General features: G+C 39.8%; 3 non-coding genes across 3 annotated transcripts; all 3 read left to right on the top strand.

The window, feature by feature from the left end:
* Positions 1 to 1,960: 1,960 nt before the first annotated feature.
* On the top strand, positions 1,961 to 2,033 carry TRNAR-UCG (transfer RNA arginine (anticodon UCG)). Its single transcript has one exon. It is a non-coding gene; the product is annotated as a tRNA-Arg (tRNA).
* Positions 2,034 to 5,133: 3,100 nt separating this feature from the next.
* Positions 5,134 to 5,206, top strand: TRNAR-UCG (transfer RNA arginine (anticodon UCG)). Its single transcript has one exon. It is a non-coding gene; the product is annotated as a tRNA-Arg (tRNA).
* Positions 5,207 to 6,611: 1,405 nt separating this feature from the next.
* TRNAR-UCG (transfer RNA arginine (anticodon UCG)) lies at positions 6,612 to 6,684 on the top strand. Its single transcript has one exon. It is a non-coding gene; the product is annotated as a tRNA-Arg (tRNA).
* Positions 6,685 to 7,500: the final 816 nt, after the last annotated feature.

Raw genomic sequence — 7,500 nt, 5'->3', positions numbered from 1 at the left:
TTTCAGCTACTTGAATAGGTCAAGCCAGGATTCATAAAACTTATACAACCTATGTGAGTGTGAAAAATTAGCATATGCAGGAAGGAGCAATTTGTACTACTTTCAAAACAGTTTCACTCCACGTCTGGAAACGTCCAGAGCTATGTAGAGCATACAAATGAGCTTTAAACTCATGAGGAAAGAGGTTTGTATGCAAAAAGGAAAACAAAAGCATATCGTACTCATAAAATTCTCAATATATAGATTCCAAAAAAGTGCTTCCAGCGAAAAGAGCTGAAAGAACACTATGGGATGTAAACCTGAATACCTTTCAATAATATGTTCTCCATCCATGCATACCACCTACATGATAAAAATCACCTCAGGTGAACGGATGACCGCGTGGCCTAATGGATAAGGCGTCTGACTTCAGATCAGAAGATTGAGGGTTCAAGTCCCTTGTGGTCGTTTTTGGCCAATGGTCACACAATCTGCTTTACATTCTGAGTGGAAAAAGTATTTTCCAATACTCTTGTAGTCCTCACTTTCTCATTACTAATCATTAATAAAGTGGAGTACATACTGTAAACTCATTCAGGTTGCATCTGCAGTCTAACTACTTGTGCATTTTAGTGGCATTAAAAAGTGCTTCTATGCCGACGCACTGAATATGTAATAGGTTTGCAGAATTTTGACGTGACAGAATGGGTTTTAGCTTAAGTGTGTGTAGAAGAACTGCAAGGTGTGTGCCTATGTGTGCATAGAGTGCTACATGTGTAAAATCTGTATGATTTGGGCAGTTAAAGTGCTGATTTTGCCTCCGAGTAAGAAAAGTACTACACAAAATGTATAAAGGATCGGCACATTGGCTGCCTTTGCTGATGCCCCCGTTGCCTAATTTGTAGTGCAATGGTTAAGTTGCAGAGTGTGGTTGAACTTGGTTAGGAGAATTGGTGCCTTTTTCCGTGTCCTGCCGATGATAAGGATGGCTTGATACCATTTGCTAAGCCCAGTATATTGAGAAAAGAAGTAAGTGAAGAAGAAGTGTGGAGTCGAAAGTGGTTCTCCAATTTCTCTCCACTTGCTAAAATTGCAAAGTCTCCATTATAGCATAGAAGAGAGCGTTAAAGTCGGGGATGGAAGAGGATGAAAATGGGAAGTTTACTTATAGAGAGAAGTGAGAAATGCCCTGTGTGCACACACCGGTGTCTGACCATAGAATACATTTAAATAATGTCTCTAGAAAAGAGCTATGCATGTGTTCCTCAGTGCCTAACGGATAAGGCACTGACCTCCTAAGCCAGGGATTGTGGGTTCAAGTCCCATCTGAGGTGATAACAAAGAATCCTCCCTCTCTCTTTTCCAGAAAACTAGGTAGATTTATTAAATGCTTCCTCTCAGAAGTTTATGAGGGATTAGGTACTTTGAAACGGTCCCATTTTACTTGTGTACACTTCACAGTCATGTTAGTGTTCTGAAACTGCAAAGTATATTTTTAAATGCCTATTTTTGTGAGATGCGTTTTCGACCGGCCAGAACATATTCCTTTGGAAAAAATGATTTGAATTGGATTGGTGTGAATCTTGTTCTAGAGGTGGTGACAGGCTTTCAGCTACTTGAATAGGTCAAGCCAGGATTCATAAAACTTATACAACCTATGTGAGTGTGAAAAATTAGCATATGCAGGAAGGAGCAATTTGTCCTACTTTCAAAACAGTTTCACTCCACGTCTGGAAACGTCCAGAGCTATGTAGACCATACAAATGAGCTTTAAACTCATGAGGAAAGAGGTTTGTATGCAAAAAGGAAAACAAAAGCATATCGTACTCATAAAATACTCAATATATAGATTCCAAAAAAGTGCTTCCAGCGAAAAGAGCTGAAAGAACACTATGGGATGTAAACCTGAATACCTTTCAATAATATGTTCTCCATCCGTGCATACCACCTACATGATAAAAATCATCTCAGGTGAACGGATGACCGCGTGGCCTAATGGATAAGGCGTCTGATTTCGGATCAGAAGATTGAGGGTTCAAGTCCCTTCGTGGTCAATTCTGGCCAAAGGTCACACAATCTGCTTCACATTCAGAGTGGAAAAAGTATTTTCCAATACTCTTGTAGTCCTCACTTTCTCATTACTAATCAATAATAAAGTGGAGTACATACTGTAAACTCATTCAGGTTGCATCTTCAGTCTAACTACTTGTGCATTTTAGTGGCATTAAAAAGTGCTTCTATGCCGACGCACTGAATATGTAATAGGTTTGCAGAATTTTGACGTGACAGAATGGGTTTTTAGCTTAAGTGTGTAGAAGAACTGCAAGGTGTGTGCCTATGTGTGCATAGAGTGCTACATGTGTAAAATCTGTATGATTTGGGCAGTTAAAGTGCTGGTTTTGCCTCAGAGTAAGAAAAGTACTACACAAAATGTATAAAGGATCGGCACATTGGCTGCCTTTGCTGATGCCCCCGTTGCCTAATTTGTAGTGCAATGGTTAAGTTGCAGAGTGTGGTTGAACTTGGTTAGGAGACTTGGTGCCTCTTTCCGTGTCCTGCTGATGATAAGGATGGCTTGATAACATTTTCTAAGCCCAGTATTTTGAGAAAAGAAGTAAGTGAAGAAGAAGTGTGGAGTCGAAAGTGGTTCTCCAATTTCTCTCCACTTGCTAAAATTGCAAAGTCTCCATTATAGCATAGAAGAGAGCGTTAAAGTCGGGGATGGAAGAGGATGAAAATGGGAAGTTTACTTATAGAGAGAAGTGAGAAATGCCCTGTGTGCACACACAGGTGTCGGACCATAGAATACATTTGATTAATGCCTATAGAAAAGAGCTATGCATGTGTGCCTCAGTGGCCTAATGGATAAGGCACTGGCCTCTTAAGCCAGGGATTGTGGGTTCAAGTCCCATCTGAGGTGATAACAAAAATCCTTCATCTTTCTTTTCCAGAAAATTAGGTAGATTTATTACATGCTTCCTCTCAGAAGTTTATGAGGGATTAGGTACTTTGAAACGGTCCCATTTTACTTGTGTACACTTCACCGTCATGTTAGTGTTCTGAAACTGCAAAGTAGATTTTTAAATGCCTATTTTTGTGAGATGCATTTTCGACCGGCCAGAACATATTCCTTTGGAAAAAATGATTTGAATTGGATTGGTGTGAATCTTGTTTCTAGAGGTGGTGACAGGCTTTCAGCTACTTGAATAGGTCAAGCCAGGATTCATAACACTTATACAACCTATGTGAGTGTGAAAAATTAGCATATGCAGGAAGGAGCAATTTGTACTACTTTCAAAACAGTTTCACTCCACGTCTGGAAACGTCCAGAGCTATGTAGAGCACACAAATGAGCTTTAAACTCATGAGGAAAGAGGTTTGTATACAAAAAGGAAAACAAAAGCATATCGTACTCATAAAATTCTCAATATATAGATTCCAAAAAAGTGCTTCCAGCGAAAAGAGCTGAAAGAACACTATGGGATGTAAACCTGAATACCTTTCAATAATATGTTCTCCATCCATGCATACCACCTACATGATAAAAATCATCTCAGGTGAACGGATGACTGCGTGGCCTAATCGATAAGGCTACTGACTTCGGATCAGAAGATTGAGGGTTTGAGTCCCTTCGTGGTTGTTTTTGGCCAATGGTCACACAATCTGCTTTACATTCAGAGTGGAAAAAGTATTTTCCAATACTCTTGTAGTCCTCACTTTCTCATTACTAATCATTAATAAAGTGGAGTACATACTGTAAACTCATTCAGGTTGCATCTTCAGTCTAACTACTTGTGCATTTTAGTGGCATTAAAAAGTGCTTCTATGCCGACGCACTGAATATGTAATAGGTTTGCAGAATTTTGAAGTGACAGAATGGGTTTTAAGCTTAAGTGTGTGTAGAAGAACTGCAAGGTATGTGCCTATGTGTGCATAGAGTGCTACATGTGTAAAATTTGTATGATTTGGGCAGTTAAAGTGCTGATTTTGCCTCCGAGTAAGAAAAGTACTACACAAAATGTATAAAGGATCAGCACATTGGCTGCCTTTGCTGATGCCCCCGTTGCCTAATTTGTAGTGCAATGGTTAAGTTGCAGAGTGTGGTTGAACTTGGATAGGAGACTTGGTGCCTCTTTCCGTGTCCTGCTGATGAGAAGGATGGCTTGTTACCATTTTCTAAGCCCAGTATATTGAGAAAAGAAGTAAGTGAAGAAGAAGTGTGGAGTCGAAAGTGGTTCTCCAATTTCTCTCCACTTGCTAAAATTGCAAAGTCTCCATTATAGCATAGAAGAGAGCGTTAAAGTCGGGGATGGAAGAGGATGAAAATGGGAAGTTTACTTATAGAGAGAAGTGAGAAATGCCCTGTGTGCACACACCGGTGTCTGACCATAGAATACATTTAAATAATGTCTCTAGAAAAGAGCTATGCATGTGTTCCTCAGTGCCTAACGGATAAGGCACTGACCTCCTAAGCCAGGGATTGTGGGTTCAAGTCCCATCTGAGGTGATAACAAAAAATCCTCCCTCTCTCTTTTCCAGAAAACTAGGTAGATTTATTAAATGCTTCCTCTCAGAAGTTTATGAGGGATTAGGTACTTTGAAACGGTCCCATTTTACTTGTGTACACTTCACAGTCATGTTAGTGTTCTGAAACTGCAAAGTATATTTTTAAATGCCTATTTTTGTGAGATGCGTTTTCGACCGGCCAGAACATATTCCTTTGGAAAAAATGATTTGAATTGGATTGGTGTGAATCTTGTTCTAGAGGTGGTGACAGGCTTTCAGCTACTTGAATAGGTCAAGCCAGGATTCATAAAACTTATACAACCTATGTGAGTGTGAAAAATTAGCATATGCAGGAAGGAGCAATTTGTCCTACTTTCAAAACAGTTTCACTCCATGTCTGGAAACGTCCAGAGCTATGTAGACCATACAAATGAGCTTTAAACTCATGAGGAAAGAGGTTTGTATGCAAAAAGGAAAACAAAAGCATATCGTACTCATAAAATACTCAATATATAGATTCCAAAAAAGTGCTTCCAGCGAAAAGAGCTGAAAGAACACTATGGGATGTAAACCTGAATACCTTTCAATAATATGTTCTCCATCCGTGCATACCACCTACATGATAAAAATCATCTCAGGTGAACGGATGACCGCGTGGCCTAATGGATAAGGCGTCTGATTTCGGATCAGAAGATTGAGGGTTCAAGTCCCTTCGTGGTCAATTCTGGCCAAAGGTCACACAATCTGCTTCACATTCAGAGTGGAAAAAGTATTTTCCAATACTCTTGTAGTCCTCACTTTCTCATTACTAATCAATAATAAAGTGGAGTACATACTGTAAACTCATTCAGGTTGCATCTTCAGTCTAACTACTTGTGCATTTTAGTGGCATTAAAAAGTGCTTCTATGCCGACGCACTGAATATGTAATAGGTTTGCAGAATTTTGACGTGACAGAATGGGTTTTTAGCTTAAGTGTGTAGAAGAACTGCAAGGTGTGTGCCTATGTGTGCATAGAGTGCTACATGTGTAAAATCTGTATGATTTGGGCAGTTAAAGTGCTGGTTTTGCCTCAGAGTAAGAAAAGTACTACACAAAATGTATAAAGGATCGGCACATTGGCTGCCTTTGCTGATGCCCCCGTTGCCTAATTTGTAGTGCAATGGTTAAGTTTCAGAGTGTGGTTGAACTTGGTTAGGAGACTTGGTGCCTCTTTCCGTGTCCTGCTGATGATAAGGATGGCTTGATAACATTTTCTAAGCCCAGTATTTTGAGAAAAGAAGTAAGTGAAGAAGAAGTGTGGAGTCGAAAGTGGTTCTCCAATTTCTCTCCACTTGCTAAAATTGCAAAGTCTCCATTATAGCATAGAAGAGAGCGTTAAAGTCGGGGATGGAAGAGGATGAAAATGGGAAGTTTACTTATAGAGAGAAGTGAGAAATGCCCTGTGTGCACACACAGGTGTCGGACCATAGAATACATTTGATTAATGCCTATAGAAAAGAGCTATTCATGTGTGCCTCAGTGGCATAATGGATAAGGCACTGGCCTCTTAAGCCAGGGATTGTGGGTTCAAGTCCCATCTGAGGTGATAACAAAAATCCTTCCTCTTTCTTTTCCAGAAAATTAGGTAGATTTATTACATGCTTCCTCTCAGAAGTTTATGAGGGATTAGGTACTTTGAAACGGTCCAATTTTACTTGTGTACACTTCACCGTCATGTTAGTGTTCTGAAACTGCAAAGTAGATTTTTAAATGCCTATTTTTGTGAGATGCATTTTCGACCGGCCAGAACATATTCCTTTGGAAAAAATTATATGAATTGGATTGGTGTGAATCTTGTTTCTAGAGGTGGTGACAGGCTTTCAGCTACTTGAATAGGTCACGTCTGGAAACGTCCAGAGCTATGTAGAGCACACAAATGAGCTTTAAACTCATGAGGAAAGAGGTTTGTATGCAAAAAGGAAAACAAAAGCATATAGTACTCATAAAATTCTCAATATATAGATTCCAAAAAAGTGCTTCCAGCTGAAAGAACACTATGGGATGTAAACCTGAATACCTTTCAATAATATGTTCTCCATCCATGCATACCACCTACATGATAAAAATCATTGCAGGTGAATGGATGACCGCGTGGCCTAATGGATAAGGCGTCTGACTTCGGATCAGAAGATTGAGGGTTCAAGTCCCTTCGTGGTCATTTTTGGCCAATGGTCACACAATCTGCTTTACATTCAGAGTGGAAAAATTATTTTCCAATACTCTTGTAGTCCTCACTTTCTCATTACTAATCATTAATAAAGTGGAGCACATACTGTAAACTCAATCAGGTTGCATCTTCAGTCTAACTACTTGTGCATTTTAGTGGCATTAAAAAGTGCTTCTATGCCGACGCACTGATTATGTAATAGGTTTGCAGAATTTTGACGTGACAGAATGGGTTTTTAGTTTAAGTGTGTGTAGAAGAACTGCAAGGTGTGTGCCTATGTGTGCATAGAGTGCTACATGTGTAAAGTCTGTATGATTTGGGCAGTTAAAGCGCTGATTTTGCCTCCGAGTAAGAAAAGTACTACAAAAAATGTATAAAGGATCGGCACATTGGCTGCCTTTGCTGATGCCCCCGTTGCCTAATTTGTAGTGAAATGGTTAAGTTGCAGAGTGTGGTTGAACTTGGTTAGGAGACTTGGTGCCTCTTTCCGTGTCCTGCTGATGATAAGGATGGCTTGATACCATTTTCTAAGCCCAGTATATTGAGAAAAGAAGTAAGTGAAGAAGAAGTGTGGAGTCGAAAGTGGTTCTCCAATTTCTCTCCACTTGCTAAAATTGCAAAGTCTCCATTATAGCATAGAAGAGAGCGTTAAAGTCGGGGATGGAAGAGGATGAAAATGGGAAGTTTACTTATAGAGAGAAGTGAGAAATGCCCTGTGTGCACACACCGGTGTCTGACCATAGAATACATTTAAATAATGCCTCTAGAAAAGAGCTATGCATGTGTGCCTCAGTGGCCTCATGGATA

The sequence above is a fragment of the Triturus cristatus genome, chromosome 4_1, assembly GCF_964204655.1.
Source record: "Triturus cristatus chromosome 4_1, aTriCri1.1, whole genome shotgun sequence".
Classification (NCBI taxonomy): domain Eukaryota; kingdom Metazoa; phylum Chordata; class Amphibia; order Caudata; family Salamandridae; genus Triturus; species Triturus cristatus.
This window is presented reverse-complemented; position numbering and strand designations above follow the sequence as displayed.